The sequence below is a fragment of the Tachypleus tridentatus genome, chromosome 13, assembly GCF_004210375.1.
Source record: "Tachypleus tridentatus isolate NWPU-2018 chromosome 13, ASM421037v1, whole genome shotgun sequence".
Lineage (NCBI taxonomy): Eukaryota > Metazoa > Arthropoda > Merostomata > Xiphosura > Limulidae > Tachypleus > Tachypleus tridentatus.
The window spans coordinates 181,139,864-181,159,984 of record NC_134837.1 but is presented as its reverse complement, the minus strand read 5'-3'; the positions used below and the strand labels follow the sequence as shown (position 1 = coordinate 181,159,984).

At 34.5% G+C, this 20,121-nt stretch overlaps 1 pseudogene across 1 annotated transcript in view; it reads right to left on the bottom strand.

The window, feature by feature from the left end:
* LOC143236078 (uncharacterized) overlaps nt 1-20,121 on the bottom strand; it is a 314,870-nt pseudogene that overhangs the window by 43,488 nt on the left and 251,261 nt on the right. The window lies entirely within an intron of this gene.

The following is a 20,121-nucleotide window of genomic DNA, read 5'->3' as shown; positions in this document are numbered from 1 at the left end:
AAATTATCATAAGCAACATTAACATCAGAACAATTCATAACACAGGACCAATCTGAAAAATTCAAACAAGAACTCAATTCATTAAACTTAATCTTTTGAACATTTGAGACATGTTCTAGATCCGATAAAATGTCTATACATAAAACAATTGGAAAATGATCGGTCAAAAAACTCTCAACAATATAAGAATAACAATTTTAATAGTATTTCCACTAATTAAAAATGATCAATACAAGAATTAGTAACATTGGTTATCCGTGTAGGAGAAGAAATAATAATACGAAGATTGTTCTCAGACAAAAACTTAAAATATGCATTTTTATAACAAACATCATCAAATGCCAAAACATCTATATTAAAATCACCAACAAGTATATTAATATCATATTTGTATAAATTCAATTCTAATGAAAGCTCATCAATAAATTTCAATACAGGCAATATAGGAGATCGATAAACAACAAAGAGATTAAATTTCTTATTTTGAATCATACAAAATAAAATTAAAGCATCAGACTTAATGTACTGCACTTCTTTTATCATAGTCAGTATCTCAAATTTAACAAAACTGCCACTCCACTAGCCTTATTTAGACTAGAAGATGAAGAATAAAAGGAGTAACCTGGAATCGAAAAGGAAACAAATCCATCCTCAACAAACCAAGTTTCAGAAAAAGCTATTATATGAAATTTAACAACGCTTGATTGTAAAAAAACAAGAAATTGGTCAAAATTTTGAGTAAGACTTCGAATATTAACATGTATTAAATTTAAATGACCAACAGAAAAACATTTGGTAAATCAGAAAGAGAAGACAAAGTTGGTGTAACACCAACAATATCATCAAAATCATCAGCCATTGCAGTATTTATAAATTATTAAGATCAATCAAGCAACGTAAAACAATGGGCTGAGTAGTTTCTGATTTCCTAATAAGAATATTACCATTCGATACCCAAAGAAATTTATAGCCAAGATCTTTCTGTTTTCGTTTTGCTTGCATGAAAATATCACGATAATATGGGGAGAGATGTTCGTTAACATAAACTGGATAAGATTCATTACAGACCTTAATATCATTAGTATTAAGAGAGCGAAATTTAGTTTTCTTAAGTTTAAGCAGATCAAATTTAATTTGCTTACGACAAAACTTAACAACAATCTGTCTCGGACTCTTATTTTCAGTTGTTTTCTTTCCTATACGATGAACAGTGTCAATATCTGTAGGAGCACAGTCAACCCCAAAAGTAGTTGTAATCTTCTCAACAACTTCTTGCAAATTCTCATTAGGCTTCTCTGGAATACCTCCAATCAAAACATTATAGTTATAAGAATATTGTTCCGCTTCACACATCTTCCTCCGAAAACTTGCCATCTCCTTCCACAATTCTTCATTTTCATGCTTTAATGTTTTATTTTCCTGTTTACACTCCTTAACTTCAGCTCTCAAAGTTGTGATATCCTCACTCATAGTTTCTACCTTCTCTGAATAATATTGAAAAGAAGTCACTAATTCTTCGACCTTTACTTTAATTAAGTGAAAGTCATCAAGTCTTGACAAAATTTCAGTAACTTTTGTCTTAAGCCACTTCATATCTGCCTCCCCATATTTAAATCAAGCTCACTATTCTCAACAAGATTAACTGTCTCCCCTCTAACAGAATGGACACAGTCCTTCTTAATGGAGTTTCACTATTTAGGCTTAACTTTCTTTTTCTCATACAAAAATCACATTCATAACTTTTCCCAATTTCATTTAAATATTCCAAATCCTGTTCAGTTAAGTTCTTACATCTTAAATGATACCATTTTTGACACTCACCAGAGCAATGAAGGGCTTTATCACCAACTTTAATATAAACTTTACACTGAGCACAAAATCTACGTGGCATACTAGTCAGCCATATTAAACAACCATAAATTTTTCACTTTCACACCCACACACAATTATAAGCACCATCAACACTGCATTTTGTTTGTTTATTTGTTTTTTATTTTCGCGCAAAGCTACTCGAGGGCTATTTGAGCTAGCCGTCCCTAATTTAGCAATGTAAGACTAGAGTGAAGGCAGTTAGTCATCACCATCCACCGCCAACTCTTGGGCTACTCTTTTACCAATCAACAGTGGGGTTGACCGTACCATTATAACACTTCCACGGGTGAAAGGGCGAGCATGTTTGGCGCGACGGGGATGCGAACCCGCAACCCTCAGATTATGAGCCACACGCCTTAACACTGCATTTAATTTCATTAGTTTCTTATATATTTTAGACAGCAGATCCATCTAATGTTTTAAGTCAGTTCTTCACTTTGAGTGTTGTAACAGAAGAAATATTTATTATGTACAATATGATGCAACATTTAGACACCGATAGTATCTTTAACGAAGTTAATAATTTTAGGGTTAGATCAATACATAATTTTGAAAGTTTTCTCGCGCTGTTTGTTTAAAGTTACGAAATGGAAGAGCTATGTAATCTCCTCCTCCAAGTTAATTTTAGGACAATATGAATAACGTAATACTTATAAGCTTAAAACTTCTACCTATATTATTTAGCTTTCAATCGCAAAACAAGCAGTGGAACTAGCAAAACCGTAAAAATAAAAATGGTTCTTATCTTCGGCGATAGGTGGGGCTGCAATAGACATTTTACGAATTGACATTTGAACGTAGGCAAAAAAAAATAAAAAAATCAACATTTAAACACGTAACCTACTTGCCATGTAAATGTATATACCGTTCTCTTTAACGAACTGTTTGTAATGAATTATTATACTTAGAATTTCTTTTTGTTTTTTACCTTGAGTGGAGGTTAAAATATATTCCATTCTACTCACGATAACATAATTTACGGATAGCAAAAACACCTTTAATCTCTCAACACTATCACACACACACATCGGAAACTTAAAAATGTAAACCAGTTCTCTATTTACAGGAAATAATATATTTGCCTATTAAGTGTCAACTTCCATTACTGCTGGCAGAATTTCATCTCATAAATTAATCATTCTGTTGGAAAAATAAATTGTTTGTTTGTTTTTTTGAATTTCGCACAAAGTTACACCAGGGCTATCAGTGCTAGCCGTCCTTAATGTAGCAGTGTAAGACTAGAGGGAAGGCAGCTAGTCATCAACACCCACCGCAAACTCTTGGGCTACTCTTTTTACCAACAAATAGTGGGATTGACCGTAACATTATAACGCCCCCACGGCTGAAAGGGCGAGCATGTTTGGCGCGACGGGGATGCGAACCCGCGACCCTCAGATTACGAGTCGCAACATATAACGCGCTTGGGCCGGGCCCTGGAAAAATAAAACCGAAACCTAAAGTAACATGAAACAATGATAATGTTGCGGTGGGATTCCAAACATCAAACTGTTAAATATAGTCTAAATAGATCTGTCGATAAAGATAATTTCCCAGAGTTCGATTTTGATAGACACAGACGGTGTGTCATTGTAAGTAGTTTAGAAGACTATGGTTAGGATATCGAATATTTCATATTCCCATCTGAAACACCCTATAATTTTCTATTATTTAGGGGAATTATAGTGATCTATAGCTAATTTGTAATAAATATTTATGAAACATCAAACCACTGAATAAAATACACAGTGCTAATGTGATGTTTGTGCTAATGATGAGAGAAAAAAAATAGGTTGCAATCATAACTCTTGTTTAAATAACACGTGACCTACTAAACGTTAATAAAGTTAATCGAAAATGTGTAAATAAGAACTAATATTTCCTTATATTAATTTCTATTTATTCCAAATGTATAACCCATTCCTTAACATGTTGTTAATCTCTGGATTCGAAACATTTTAGTAAGTCGAGCAAGCTGGCGACTAAACGACGTTAGCAGTATTAATTGAACTTCTAATTGTGACAATTAATTAGACGGCATGATGCTCCTGGTGGTGTTGCTGGAAATAACTCTAACCCATAGACCAGCTGTGAGGATTAGTTCATCAAACGAACAGATGTTACCGCTAACCGATCTCCTAAAATCGTTCATTTTCTTTTGAATGAGTACATAGTTGACCCAAGTCCTAATATATCATGGTCTTACATATGAGTTAATTTATACTTCTAACCTACAAGTTCATTTCAGTTTAAACTCAACAAATCACAGACTGTTAAACAAGCAGTAGTATAGTTTGAAAGAGAAGTTTAAATTGAAAACAAACCGCCGTAAATTAAACAGTTGTTTGAAATAACCACTTGTGGTGTACACCCTATCTTTACAATCACTCTAATACTTTTAGTATAAGGTAATGTGAAATTTCAAAGTGTGCATAACAAAAACAAATATTATCTTTGTAATTATTAATTTTTGTGTATGTTGCAGAACAAATAGACTTGAATAGACCTGCTTTAATGTTTCAGTATAATGAAGTCCTCAGCAGTAGCTGATGTTTCAGTATGATAAAGTCCTCTGCAGTGGCTGATGTTTCAGTATGATAAAGTCCTCTGCAGTGGCTGATGTTTCAGTATGATAAAGTCCTCAGCAGTGGCTACAGTTTCAGTATGATAAAGTCCTCTGCAGTGGCTAATGTTTCAGTATGATAAAGTCCTCAGCAGTAGCTAATGTTTCAGTATGATAAATTCCTCAGCAGTGGCTAATGTTTCAGTATGATAAAGTCCTCAGCAGTAGCTAATGTTTCAGTGTGATAAAGTCCTCAGCAGTGACTAATGTTTCAGTATGATAAAGTCTTCAGCAGTGGCTAATGTTTCAGTGTGATAAAGTCCTCAGCAGTGGCTAATGTTTCTGAATGATAAAGTTCTCAGCAGTGGCTAATGTTTCAGAATGATAAAGTTCTTAGCAGTGGCTAATGTTTCAGTATGATAAAGTTCTTAGCAGTTGCTAATGTTTCAGTATGATAAATTCCTCAGCAGCGGCTAATGTTTCAGTATGATAAAGCTTTAATTTTTCACAAACACACACACACAAACTAACAGATTGTTTTTTTCAAAACGTAGAGCTAGTTATGAAACAGCAAACGATTTAATAGTTATACTGATATTACAATATTTTGTTTTGTCCTAAAGGAAACGCCATTTTAAATCAATTGTTCATAATGTTATACATTATTTTCTAATACCAAAACAAAACGTATATCGATTCAATTATTAACATCCCCCGCTAGTACAGCGGTAAGTCTACGGAGTTACAACGCTAAAATCAGGGGTTCGATTCCCCTCAGTGAGCTCAGCAGATAGTCCGATGTGGCTTTGCTATAAGAAAACAAACAAATACTTATTAATCATATTTCAACCTGAGGTTTCCAACAGTCAGCTTAGCCACTAGGCTTCAAGATATTGATAAGAAACTAGCCAAAATAACAGATATTTTTGTGTTATTCGACCTTGGCTGCAGGACCTCTTCAAATCCAATAATTCAATTAAGACCTTTGGCCATATCACTCAAACACAAAGGTAAAAAGTAAATAACTTTAACAACAAAAACTCTGATAAAAAACACATTTTGCAAACAGTCGAACTCCATGTCATACATTTCAGAACACTTCATTCACATAGACGGATAAAGAGGTTTTTTGTTTTTGTAATTCCATAAGAAAAACTTAATGATGTTATAGCGTCATAGCAAATGCTTAAAAAACACAGTATCTTGTATGATCCGAAAACAAGTATTCTTAAAAATATATATTCATGCGAATATTCCTTTCAATTTTTCGTGTTAAGGCGTGCGACTCGTAATCTGAGAGTCGCGGGTTCGCATCCCCGTCGCGCCAAACATACTCGCCCTTTCAGCCGTGGGGGTGCTATAATGTTACGGTCAATCCCACTATTCGTTGGTAAAAGAGTAGCCTTCCCTCGAGTTTTACACTGCTAAATTAGGGACGGCTAGCGCAGATAGCCCTCGAGAAGCTTTGCGCGAAATTAAAACAAACCTTTCAATTTTTAATTGAAAAAAATATTCATGTAGCTTATGGTTCTTTAATTCGTATGCCACACATCAGAGTGAGCTTTTTTTCGGTTTTCTATCAGCAATTAATTTTTACGGCTCTCTATGAGCATGTTTGTTTTTGTTTATGGTTTTATACCAACAATTAATTCTTAATGTTCTGTATCAACAAGTTTTTCATGGTATGTTTCTATCAACAATTAAGTTTTACAATCCTCTATAAAAATATTTTTTCTATTCGTTGGTTGTTTTCTTATAGCAAAGCCACATCGGACTATCTGCTGAGCCCACCGAACGTAATCGAACCCCTGATTTTAGCGTTGTAAATCTGTAGACTTACCGCTGGACTAGCGGTGGGCTCTATTTTTTTTCTATCAACAATTTCTTTACTGTTTTATATCTACAATTTTTTTTTACTATTCTCTATCAACAAATTGTTTTTCGGTTTTATACGAACAATTCGATTTTGCAGTTTTCCATCGACAACTAATCGATAATTAAATTAGTATACGATTGTCTTTTGAACGCGTAAAGATTTATATTTAATGTTAATATAAAGCTAAAAGAATTTTAATAAATTCTATTATAAGATAAATTAGCAATAAATAAATCTTTTTAAAATATATATAGAACACAAGAATGGAAAAAAAATATTTTACCGAGCATAATTAATAATCAGCGGCAGCTTGTAGTATAAATCCTAAACACTTGGCCCGGCATGGCCTAGCGCGTAAGGCGTGCGACTCGTAATCCGAGTGTCGCGGGTTCGCGCCCGCGTCGCGCTAAACATGCTCGCCCTCCCAGCCGTGGGGTGTATAATATGACGGTCAATCCCACTATTCGTTGGTAAAAGAGTAGCCCAAGAGTTGGCGGTGGGTGGTGATGACTAGCTGCCTTCCCTCTAGTCTTACACTGCTAAATTAGGGACGGCTAGCACAGATAGCCCTCGAGTAGCTTTGTGCGAAATTTCCAAACAAACAAACAAACCTAAACACTTACACGCGTATTAAAAAAGCTCGCAGAGGACATCTCATATTCTCGTGATATTCTTGCGTGTGGATCACTGCTACAGATAAATGTAATACTTCGTATCTGAGAGAATGGTATTGAAATAGTCATGCGGAAATTAGTCAGGAATGAGAAATATTAACAATTAACGAAGTATCATAGACAACCACTAGAGCATTGTAAAGAAGTATTATATACTACCACTAAAGCACTGTAACGAAGTATTATATACTACCACTAAAGCGCTGTAACGAAGTATTATATACTACCACTAAAGCGCTGTAACGAAGTATTATATACTACCACTAAAGCACTGTAACGAAGTATTATAGACTACCACTAAAGCTCTGTAACGAAGTATTATAGACTACCACTAAAGCGCTGTAACGAAGTATTATAGACTACCACTAAAGCGCTGTAACGAAGTATTATATACTACCACTAAAGCACTGTAACGAAGTATTATAGACTACCACTAAAGCGCTGTAACGAAGTATTATAGACTACCACTAAAGCGCTGTAACGAAGTATTATATACTACCACTAAAGCACTGTAACGAAGTATTATAGACTACCACTAAAGCGCTGTAACGAAGTATTACAGACTACCACTAAAGCGCTGTAACGAAGTATTATAGACTACCACTAAAGCGCTGTAACGAAGTATTATATACTACCACTAAAGCACTGTAACGAAGTATTATAGACGACCACTAAAGCTCTGTAACAAAGTATTATAGACTACCACTAAAGCGCTGTAACGAAGTATTATAGACTACCACTAAAGCTCTGTAACGAAGTATTATAGACTACCACTAAAGCGCTGTAACGAAGTATTATATACTACCACTAAAGCACTGTGACGAAGTATTATATACTACCATTAAAGCGCTGTAACGAAGTATTATATACTACCACTAAAGCACTGTAACGAAGTATTATAGACTACCACTAAAGCTCTGTAACGAAGTATTATAGACTACCACTAAAGCACTGTAACGAAGTATTATAGACTACCACTAAAGCACTGTAACGAAGTATTATAGACTACCACTAAAGCACTGTAACGAAGTATTATAGACTACCACTAAAGAACTGTGACGAAGTATTATAGACTACCACTAAAGCTCTGTAACGAAGTATTATAGACTACCACTAAAGCTCTGTAACGAAGTATTATAGACTACCACCAAAGCACTGTAACGAAGTATTATAGACTACCACTAAAGCTCTGTAACGAAGTATTATAGACTACCACTAAAGCTCTGTAACGAAGTATTATAGACTACCACCAAAGCACTGTAACGAAGTATTATAGACTATCACTAAAGAACTGTGACGAAGTATTATAGACTACCATTAAAGCGCTGTAACGAAGTTTTATAGACTACCACTAAAGCTCCGTAACGAAGTATTATATACTACCACTTAAGCACTGTAACGAAGTATTACAGACTACCACTAAAGCGCTGTACGGACTATTAAAATACTTCAGTATTCATTTTGTTTTGATAACATTGTCTGCTTATATTACATGTCTGCTACTTTGAATAAAGTAACCATCCCAGTTGTAATTCCTATATTACTTTCTACTTTGGATAAAGTCACCATCCCAGTTGTAATTCCTATATTACTTTCTACTTTGGATAAAGTAACCATCCCAGTTGTAATTCTTACATTACTTGCTACTTTGGATAAAGTAATGATCCCAGTTGTAATTCCTATATTACTTTCTACTTTGGATAAAGTCACCATCCCAGTTGTAATTCCTATATTACTTTCTACTTTGGATAAAGTCACCATCCCAGTTGTAATTCTTACATTACTTGCTACTTTGGATAAAGTAATGATCCCAGTTGTAATTCTTACATTACTTGCTACTTTGGATAAAGTAACCATCCCAGTTGTAATTCTTACATTACTTGCTACTTTGGATAAAGTCACCATCCCAGTTGTAATTCCTATATTACTTGCTACTTTGGATAAAGTAATGATCCCAGTTGTAATTCTTACATTACTTGCTACTTTGGATAAAGTAACCATCCCAGTTGTAATTCCTATATTACTTGCTACTTTGAATAAAGTAACCATCCCAGTTGTAATTCTTACATTACTTGCTACTTTGGATAAAGTAACCATCCCAGTTGTAATTCCTATATTACTTGCTACTTTGGATAAAGTCACCATCCCAGTTGTAATTCCTATATTACTTGCTACTTTGGATAAAGTAACCATCCCAGTTGTAATTCTTACATTACTTGCTACTTTGGATAAAGTCACCATCCCAGTTGTAATTCCTATATTACTTGCTACTTTGGATAAAGTCACCATCCCAGTTGTAATTCCTATATTACTTGCTACTTTGGATAAAGTAATGATCCCAGTTGTAATTCTTACATTACTTGCTACTTTGGATAAAGTAACCATCCCAGTTGTAATTCCTATATTACTTGCTACTTTGGATAAAGTAACCATCCCAGTTGTAATTCTTACATTACTTGCTACTTTGGATAAAGTAACCATCCCAGTTGTAATTCCTATATTACTTGCTACTTTGGATAAAGTAACCATCCCAGTTGTAATTCCTATATTACTTGCTACTTTGGATAAAGTAACCATCCCAGTTGTAATTCTTACATTACTTGCTACTTTGGATAAAGTAACCATCCCAGTTGTAATTCCTATATTACTTGCTACTTTGGATAAAGTAACCATCCCTGTTGTAATTCCTATATTACTTGCTACTTTGGATAAAGTAACCATCCCAGTTGTAATTCCTATATTACTTGCTACTTTGGATAAAGTAACCATCCCAGTTGTAATTCTTACATTACTTGCTACTTTGGATAAAGTAACCATCCCAGTTGTAATTCCTATATTACTTGCTACTTTGGATAAAGTAACCATCCCAGTTGTAATTCTTACATTACTTGCTACTTTGGATAAAGTAACCATCCCAGTTGTAATTCTTATATTACTTGCTACTTTGGATAAAGTAACCATCCCAGTTGTAATTCTTACATTACTTGCTACTTTGGATAAAGTAACCATCCCAGTTGTAATTCCTATATTACTTGCTACTTTGGATAAAGTAACCATCCCAGTTGTAATTCCTATATTACTTGCTACTTTGGATAAAGTAACCATCCCAGTTGTAATTCTTACATTGCTTGCTACTTTGGATAAAGTAACCATCCCAGTTGTAATTCCTATATTACTTATTTACTTTCACAGCAGTTAAATCTGTATTGAGAAAACCAAATACAAACTAGTTGCTACAAGTAACGTAACACTTTTCCAACATTTTAAACAATCTTTTCTCTTTCTTTCAAGTAAAACGGAAGACGAGGGTGTCATTGTAAAGCCGAACAAACTGAACATTTTTACAAATGGAGACGCTGAAAGAAGGGAGTCTGAGTAACAAGCTCTTGGCTCCGACCACCACGCCACCTACTATGTACTCTCGTATCACACAATCATGATGTATTGTCTCAGCTCCACTTAAGCAGAACCTTATATGTTTCAACTTCCTACGATGTAGAGCAAATTTAGCCCGAGGCAGTTTGGAACGATTGGCTTTCAAGTCGGCGACGTGAACTTGAATGCTCAGACGAAAACGAGGTAATTAAACATGTCTTGCATACAGATGTAGCAGGTATTTACTGTAATGGATCTTGTTACTAGAACAGCTAACTCTCTACAAAAGGAAGGAGAAGTCTTTAGTTCTGAACCTAATGGGGCAGAGCGCCTGCATTTCTAATAACAGTTACTACCGTTAGTGGATTATTTCAAGTATTACCATGAATTCCTAATCCATCGATGATGGCTCTTCTTAGCGGTTAGACCATAACCAAAGATTTATGGCTGTAAAAAAAAACCTAGAGAAGCTTTCAGGAAGCTCATGAATGACCATTGGCGGATACTGTTAGTTGGTATTGTTTTTCTCTGAAGGTGGGCTATCCTCTGGTTTTAGTAAAAACTTCAATACATTCACGAGAAAATAAGAAAATCCACTACGATTATTTGACCCATATTACTATTGAAGAAACACCTAAAAATAATTCAGAGGAGAAATATAATAAAAAATACGGTCAAGCAAACACACGATAGAACAAGAGCAGATATTTGAGGTTTTTAGAGTTTTTGGGTTATTTTGAAATAAAACGTTTTATTCTTTCAAGTTAAACATAGTTTGCTGCCAGAATTCGGAGCCTCGGTGTATTTGCCACTGTTATAAAAAAATTATACTAAAATGGAGTCAATAATCCTATATTGTATTATGTGAAATAAAGTGTAACTCTTGTAGTGAAGACCTCGTTACATTAATGTCTGCGGACGTCTATGACTGACGTATCCGTAAGCACATCAACTCATAAGGTTACTTAGGAACCGCATCTTTATCCTAGATGCGATACAGTTCTAACTATAAACTATTCATAGTTTACTTTAAAACCTCCGATATTTTAAACGGTGCCGTGTTAATGAGTTATACATGACCCAACACATGTGTTATAAAAGTAAATTAATTACCTAACTTCATACAGTACTGAGCTGTGTAGCTCCTTCAATGCAACTGTGTTATTCCATCGTTTGCTTGATTAATTATAACTTAAGATTGTTCCATTAAATTTAAACCCCAGTAAGTAAAAGGTTGAAACAGTAGCTTTTAAGGCTTGGAAACAAAGTAAAAGGAATTTAAACAGCTATATCATACTCAACCACTTAGTTATGGCGTGTTGCACAGGATGACTTGAAAACGACCTCTCTACGGTAGGATTGTTTAAAGAGAAGCAGTTAGCAATTAAGGCATATCTGTAAATAGAAGACTGGCCACTCTGTCTTTGTTGGAAAAGTTTCTAATGGCTACGAGTTTCTTGTAGCAGAGTATTTATTCGAATAAATATTCGGATAAAAAAAGTTGATTCAGCTAATAATATTCAGAAACATGGTGATTAAACTTCAGATAAAACATCCTTCTAACATGATAAAATGCCACCCAAATGTATCCACCAAAATGTCCATTGAATAAGATGGACTACCACCTAGACATATCTAATATAAAACGTCCATTGATTAAACTGGACTGCCACCTAGATAAACCCAAGTCCGACTTGAGTAAAGTGAACTGTTATACAACAAAATAAATATATTTTAAGCTTGAAAGTACTTTAATTTAAAAGGTGTTTGAAACAGTATTTCATATTTCTTTGCGTTCTGAAACGAACATTTTCTTAATTTGTAAGGTTTCTTCCTATACAAACAACACATCTTGTTACCGTTATTGTTTCATGGGAGTATAAATTTTATTTTACTGAAAAAAACAATAGAACTAACTGATATTATCCACAAATATGTAACACATTAACAGTAATAACAACTAAATACTTTAATTGACAAGTTGCAAAGAAATAAGTTTACTTTTTACTCGCCTACATATTTGCCTTTCTGTAAAATAACGCTTACCATAAGAAGTAAATACGGAAATTAGGGCGACATTCAAGCATCAATACATGTAATTAATTTACTTCTCATTATATATTAGTATTAGGCTTAGTATACTTTCAAAACCTACATTTTAATTTCTAGTCCTTTACAAATTTTCAAGAAATAGAATAGTTTATAATGATAGAATTCCAAGAACACTATGTTAACTGTATCCATTGCCAACGACGTATTTCGCTCAATCCAGAGCTCACCAAGTCGAACGGAATATAACAAAGACAGTCGTGATGAAAAAGTATTTAATAAGCCATTTGTTAGAGCAGTGGTTGTTATGGTACGTTGTCTTTTTTTTTTTTTACACTTCCTTTTTCACCTGAGTTTACTAATCCTCTATAGTTGAATGTAGAGCACAATATTTAGTATTTCTGTTTGCTCGAAGCCCAAAATTGCATAATGGTCTACCTGTTTTGACCAGTCGCCGGGTTCAAACCACGGGTCTCCCGCTGGAACAGCAGTAAGTTTTCAAATTTATAAAACTAAAATCGGGGGTTCGATTCCTCTCAGTGGACACAGCATATAGCCTGATATGGCTTTGCTATTAGAAAAACACACTTAAACCCCGGATTTTAGCGTTATAAGTCCTTAACCTCAAACTTACCGTTGATTTTTGGCAAAGGGACAATATTTGGAAGGTCATAACTTTGTGATAACATAATACAAAAATCAGTGCTAACCGAGGAGGGAGATCCCTTTTACTCACTAATTTCATGATAACGAGACAGTGCCATTGGGTTTAATTTTAGTTTTTGTTTGCCGTAAGGGTGTTTATTAATTTATGTCCAGTATTTCTCAAAACCTTTTTTTTTGGTAACTTCAAACAAAGAATTTCACTAAAAGAACAGAGCGAGAGAGATGCTATAGCACAAAGTAAAATATTATGCAAGCAAACACCAGTCGTAAAGTTTGCGATTTATCCACACACTCCATCTACAATTGCAAAGAGAACAATTGGTATTCAGGACATAAAAACAAGAAAATAACATTTAGGTTTCTTATTGTTTTGTGTAGAGAGAAAATGTACATCTCTAATCATCATTAATAGTGTTCTAAATCTCAAAAGAAAACCCAAAAAAACGTGCTGTCAGTGACAACCAGCTATTATGCCATTTACCTCACAAATTGTCTAGATCTATTTCTTACATTTGACATCATGGAATTATCCAATGGATCTACCTTTTCATCAGTTTTACAACTTTAGAAATAAAAATATTCCAAAGGAACACTGTAAAGAAACTTTATGTGAATTATAATTACCATCCATCATTATTGTTTCTCGTTTCCGTCTTCCCGCTAACCATATTTTAACGTTCCATTTATCCCCACCCAAAATGAAACTAGTTTTTGAAGACCCACATTAGCCTTAAAACTATATAGTTTTTTTTTTTGTTTTTTTTAATAACATTGATAAAGCATACAGACAAGCGGCTCGAAAACCGCAGTTCTGAGAATTTAATTACAATGCAATGTCACTCCCTAATGCTGTATGCCATGAAGAGCACCGCACTAGTAGTTAGGTTTAACAAAAGCTGAATTTACATGTTAATTAATATGCTCATGCAAACCACATTATAATAGTTTTCGACCTAAATTATGAAGTTTACACTTTACATTAGACTCGAAAGGTTTTGAAATGCATATTTACAATACAAAAAAGCCAGTTTCTTCTGATTCGCGTATAAAGTAATTAACGCATTTCCGAACCCGTCATAGCCAGGTAATTAGAGCGCTCATCTCGTAATCTGAGGGTCACAGGTTCGAATCCCGTCACACCAAACATGCTCGCCCTTAACACCATTGTGGCGTTATAATACGACAGACAATACTACTATTCGTTAGTAACAGAGTAGCCCTAGATTTGGCGGTTGCTGGTGGTGACTAGCTGACTTCCCCATAGTCTTACATTACTAAATTAGAGACGGCTAGTGCAGATAGCCCTCGTGTAGGATTGCGCGAAATTCAAAACCAACAAACAAACAATATCACGACTAATATTATGAAAAGTTGTTTCCATTCTTACTTTCAGAAGAATAAACAAAACACCAAAATTGTAATTGGAACGTCGGAAACTTAGTTGTCGGACTGATTGTCCAACCTCAACAATCACAAGTTGAACAATACGGCAAGGAAGAGTTCAAACTTAACCATCACAAGTTTAACAATACGGTAAAGAAGAGTCCGAGCTTAACCATAACGGCTGTAACAGTACGATAAGGAAGAGTCCGAGCTTAACCATCACATATTTAACAATACGGTAAAGAAGAGTCTAAACTTAACCATCACAGATTTAACAATACGGTAAAGAAGAGTCTAAACTTAACTATCACAGGTTTAATAATACGGTAAAGAACAGTCCGAGCTTAACCAACACGGCTGTAACAGTACGGTAAGGAAGAGTCCAAGCTTAACCATCACATGTTTAACAGTACGGTAAAGAAGAGTCCGAGCTTAACCATCACATGTTTAACAGTACGGTAAAGAAGAGTCCGAGCTTAACCATCACATATTTAACAATACGGTAAAGAAGAGTCTAAACTTAACCATCACAGGTTTAACAATACGGTAAAGAAGAGTCCGAGCTTAACCATCGCAAGTCGAACAGTACGTCGAGGAAGAGTCCAAACTTAACCATCACAGGTTTAACAGTGCGGTAAGAAAGAGTCCAAACTTAACCATCACATGTTTAACAATACGGTAAGGAAGAGTCCAAGTTTAGCCACCACAACTCTAACGAAACGGTTCTTGACTAAACAAACACATTTGAGGCAAAGTCGAAAGTTCACTTCGAGTCATCTTTTTACTGCATGACATAAACTGATTGCAGAGTAAATGTATTTTCTCCTTGTTAAATGTATACAATAAAATGTTTTATAACATATTTCCTAGTCTTGAGTCACAATAAAAGGATAATTTCCACGATATTTGAGCACATTAACGGGCTTAATCTAAACCTACAAAAACGTATTTTCGTCAATGTTACTTACAGTTGTTGACACAGTACATAAGTTTTCACTTGGATCTTTTCAGGACATACGAGATAGAAATAAATAATATAAGAGATGTGGCCACCAAGAAAAGTCAAATATACCCTAAATAAGAGAAGCTGTTACACTCCTATACAATTAACGTCCATGTCATTTCCAAATCTTTACTAATTCCATTTGATTTGAATTCCGTTGGCGAAAGACAGCATCGTTTAGTTCCCATGGCAACATTCATATTCTCTAAACCGTTTCGTCCATTGGGAAACTAAATGTCCGTTCGACTCGTGTAATACGACTGAAGAAATTCGTAATTCGTATTCTGGTCAAATCTAATTTCTGAAACGGATTGTGCCGTACTCGTAGATGAACTGGAGCCATGAGAGGATTCATTAAAGAGCTGAACGTGTTTCAGAACAAGGCACCCGCTTTAATCTCAAGTCTTTTAACCGAATAGAAATACTATATGTTGAAAACACATACCTTTCTCCATTGAGTGTATAATACATACATACTTATGTCAAGCAACTGCAAGGTGATAAATGAAAGTGTGTAATTATAGTAGATTTTCTATACGATATACCCATTGTGACTAAAATATAATTACAGTAATAGTTAGCAAGCAGCAGAGCAAGAATCAGCTTCAGAAGCACTTTGACTTGGAGTAAATCTAAAAAAAAAATTACAAGAATGTGCTTCAAAAAACACTTTGTCCTGGAGTGGATCTCAAAAAGTTACAAGAATGTGCTTCAAAAAACAGTTTGTCCTAGAATGCATCTCAAAAAGCTACAAAAATATGTTCTATAAAAACAGTTTGACTTGGAGTGGATCTCAACAAATTACAGAACATAGACGTTTTTCTTCAAGGTCTTTGGTTTATATGTGTATTTTCTGTTAAGTTTAAACCTCAGACAAACAGTTGGTCTAAACAAATCTCACACCAAAATAGTTCGTCGCATTATTTCGCTCAATGTTTGGAGAAGTTCTAATAAATAAATAACCACATGAATACCTGCAGAACATTACTCGTACACTTGTAATGCAAAGAACAGGTTGCTTTAAACACAGGAAGGTATTTTGTGTTTATTTGTTTCAAAGTTTTCTCGCGAAATAAAGCCATGCACGAGGTAACGACGTGACTGACTAACAACTGATAAAAGTTATCCCTGTTTCTACGTAATTCTGAATGTGTAATTTATCTATGTAGCTTACACAATTCAAATGATAACCAGAGAAATGCAATAAGTGCTAGTTTGTACACAATTTACCAGATTATTTTCCATTACTAATTTCAAAGTAAGATGGAGAATTATGTTAATTATCTAACGCTTCATGTTTATTCGGTAAAGATAAATTGATTAAACCGAAGTCAGAAATTTGCATCTAGTTGTTTATTAAACAGATGTAGACAGTTGAAGAACATACGACAACAGAGTCTGCTTGGTTTTCCTTTAATATGTTAACCTTCCATGTTAAGCGATTTATCTCAGCAACGATTCAAGTTTTAGTTACTTATCGTTTCTTTCAGTTATAAAACGTTAGATTTAAACTTAAAGTACGAAATCATGACAAAATCTTTGATTATAGAAACCAGCGAGCAAGGAGAGGTCCGAACGTTTTTTGTTTGTTTTGTTTATCATATAACTGAAACACTGTAAAACATATGGCAAAACTATGAGCAGCCCACTTTTCTATTCCATTAAAAAGTAAAGTTTCAAAATAGATTAAGAGAACTTTCAATTGTAATATTTGAGGATATAAATAATATGCTATAAACACTGCATTCCACTGAAACTAGAGACAGCCAACTTTAGAAACAGACGCTCGAAAACTATAAAACAAAAACAAAAATTCGTGTACCTGTTTTCGATAATGTTTGGAAGACTTTTATATGAGGAAAAGCAAAACTGACTGTAAGTACATTTGCGATCCATTTAGTTGCAAAATAATAGGGTAAGACCTTTGAAAAACAGTTACTACGGCACGCAAGCTACCATGATAACGAACAGCTTCTATAATATCCACAAGTCGCTAACCTAGACAATCACACGCTTAGACGGCATCTTTGCTGATGATTTAGAACCACTGAAGTCCTGCACAGCCTGGGGCCTCCACTGGGTCCTCAGAAGTGGTAATAAAAGCGATCATTACGTGAGGAATGAGTTCTTTCTTTGTCATTATTTTCCATAAGACATCACTGAAAACTACACTAAGTAAAAGTTTCGTTAGTTTTCTTTAGAGGGCGTTATTTTCTTCAACTGAACGACAGTTCTCAGAGGAACAGTAAAATAAACTTACTTATTGAAAACCCCCTTTCGTCGCGAAACCGAGATGCTCAAAACCAAAAAATAGTTAATAAGCATTGGCCTACACATCATAGATTGTAGACTTGTAAATATATGTATGTTTATATACAAGGGTGGACAAAAAAAGTGCTCCCCTTCGAAAATGTTGTTACTTTGTTATATTTTTATTAGGTAATAGATAAATACGTAAACCCATATGTTTTTAGAATGCACTCGACGAGATCTGTTCAAATCCTAATTTTAACACTTTTCTCATAACAAGTGTTGTGTACCTGCTGCAGGTTCTTATATCTTTCTATTCACTTTCAAGAATGGTCACCTTTTGTTCGTCCCCAGTATATATACACACATTTGACGTGTTTAAACTCATTCACACACTTAGCTAACACTTAAACCAACATGAACATGATCATTGGAAAGTAAAACATTACATTTTCAGAAGTCAAGGAAAAAAGGAAAGAATCAGTAGTTTATAGCCAACATTTTTTTCTCACATGGGATGCAAGTCTTTCGTGTATCTTAGCAACAGTTTTGGTTGTACAGAAAAATATATTTCTTCAGTTGTTTACTTGTTTGTTTGTTGTTAAGCACAAAACGACACAAGGTTTAATCTGTGCTTTGCTCACCAAAAATACTGAAATCAAATTTCTAGTGTTATAAGCTTTTAGACTTATCGCGGGCAGCCCAGCATGGCCAGGTAGTTAAGGTGCTCGACTCGTAATCTGAGGGTCCCGGGTTCGAATCCTCGCCATAACAAACGTGCTCGCTCTTTCAGCCGTGGGGGGACGTTATAATGTGACGTTCAATCCCACTATTCGTTGGTAAAAGAGTAACCAAAAGTTAGCAGTGGGTGGTGATGACTAGCTGCCTTCCCTCTAGTCTTACATTGCTAAATTAGGGAATGTTAGCGCAGATAGCCCTCGAGCAGCTTCGCACGAAATTCAAAAAAACTTGTATAATAAAATCACCAAAACAACCTTTTAAACCAATTAAAGATTTTCTTCAATTGTAAAAGATTAACGAACAATGTGTTTAAGTGAATGCTTTATTCTGTCTCACAATTTAAGCTTAAAAATGTATCATTTGATACATACAACACTGATCCAAGAACTTTAAAATTAGTTTATTTTCAACAGCGAATAAAGAAGTAAAAATAAATAAATAAATACCTACTAATAAATGTGTTTTTATTCATTTCTAAGTGAACACTTTGCTTCGTAAATAAATAAAAAGAGTAAAAACTATAGTACTTTTCGAAGAAAGAGGATTCTTTTATATCCAAGCTAATTAAATTACACTGATATTAAAGATGTTTCTCAGAATCGGTTTTTTTGTAATTTTAGGGTAAACCCATTACGTTGTACATAGTGAGAGGACCTCACCATCTTTTGAGAACAATAAAATGTCCTACAAGGATATACACATAAGGAAAAAGTGGTCAAATGTGTAATCTATTTAGATTTTTGTCATCCAATAAGTTTTGCTCGGAAGTGAAAACACTCAAGTCATTATTGTTGTTTTTTTTATTGCTGTCAAAGCACGACTGGAAAGCTAGGTGTCACTACTGTTATCTCCACAAAAATATGTGTTTACCACAGGAAAACAGAAACTATGCTTGCAAGAGTTTTGTTTTTAAATTCCGCGCAAATCCACACGAGGACTATTTGCGCTGGACGTCTTTAATTATAGTAGCGTAAGACTAGAGAGAAGGTAGCTAGTCATCACTACCTTCCACCAACTCCTGGGCTACTCTTTCACCAACGAATAGTGGAATTGACCGTCAATTATAACGCCCTCACGGCTGAAAGGGCGAGCATGTTTGGTATCACTGGGAGTTGTAAGAGTTTATCAAGCTTTACGATATCCTCGACAAACACGTGACTTGTGAAAGTAACATTAAGTGAAAAAAATGGTCTAATTACGTGTTGATTAACATACGTTGTAATACAGCTACTATATCGATTAAAACAAAACAAAAATGATTTAAGAAAAGAACAATCGCCAAGAGATGGCGCTACATAAAAATATGTCTTGGTAACATTACAAGAAAATTCGAGCACTTGAAGAAAAAGACGTTAAACGCAACATTACAATTGGTAATGGCCGTTAACTTAGTTCTTAAGAAACTACGTGATAAAAGGAAAGATACTGCTAAACTGTTTGTTGCCGGAGACTTACAGTCGTATACTAAGCAGGCAATTTGCAAATAAGAAAAATAAAATATAATTCCAAAGTTACCTGCTTTAAATCACAGTTTCTTCATTACGTGTAACTTACAATATATTAACACAGTCTAAACCTGATATTCTCTTGAAGTTAACTCTCAAAGTTATAGGCTGTGTTTAGTTTTTGTTTTACTTAAAGCTATACAAGGGCAATCTAGAGGAAAGACAGC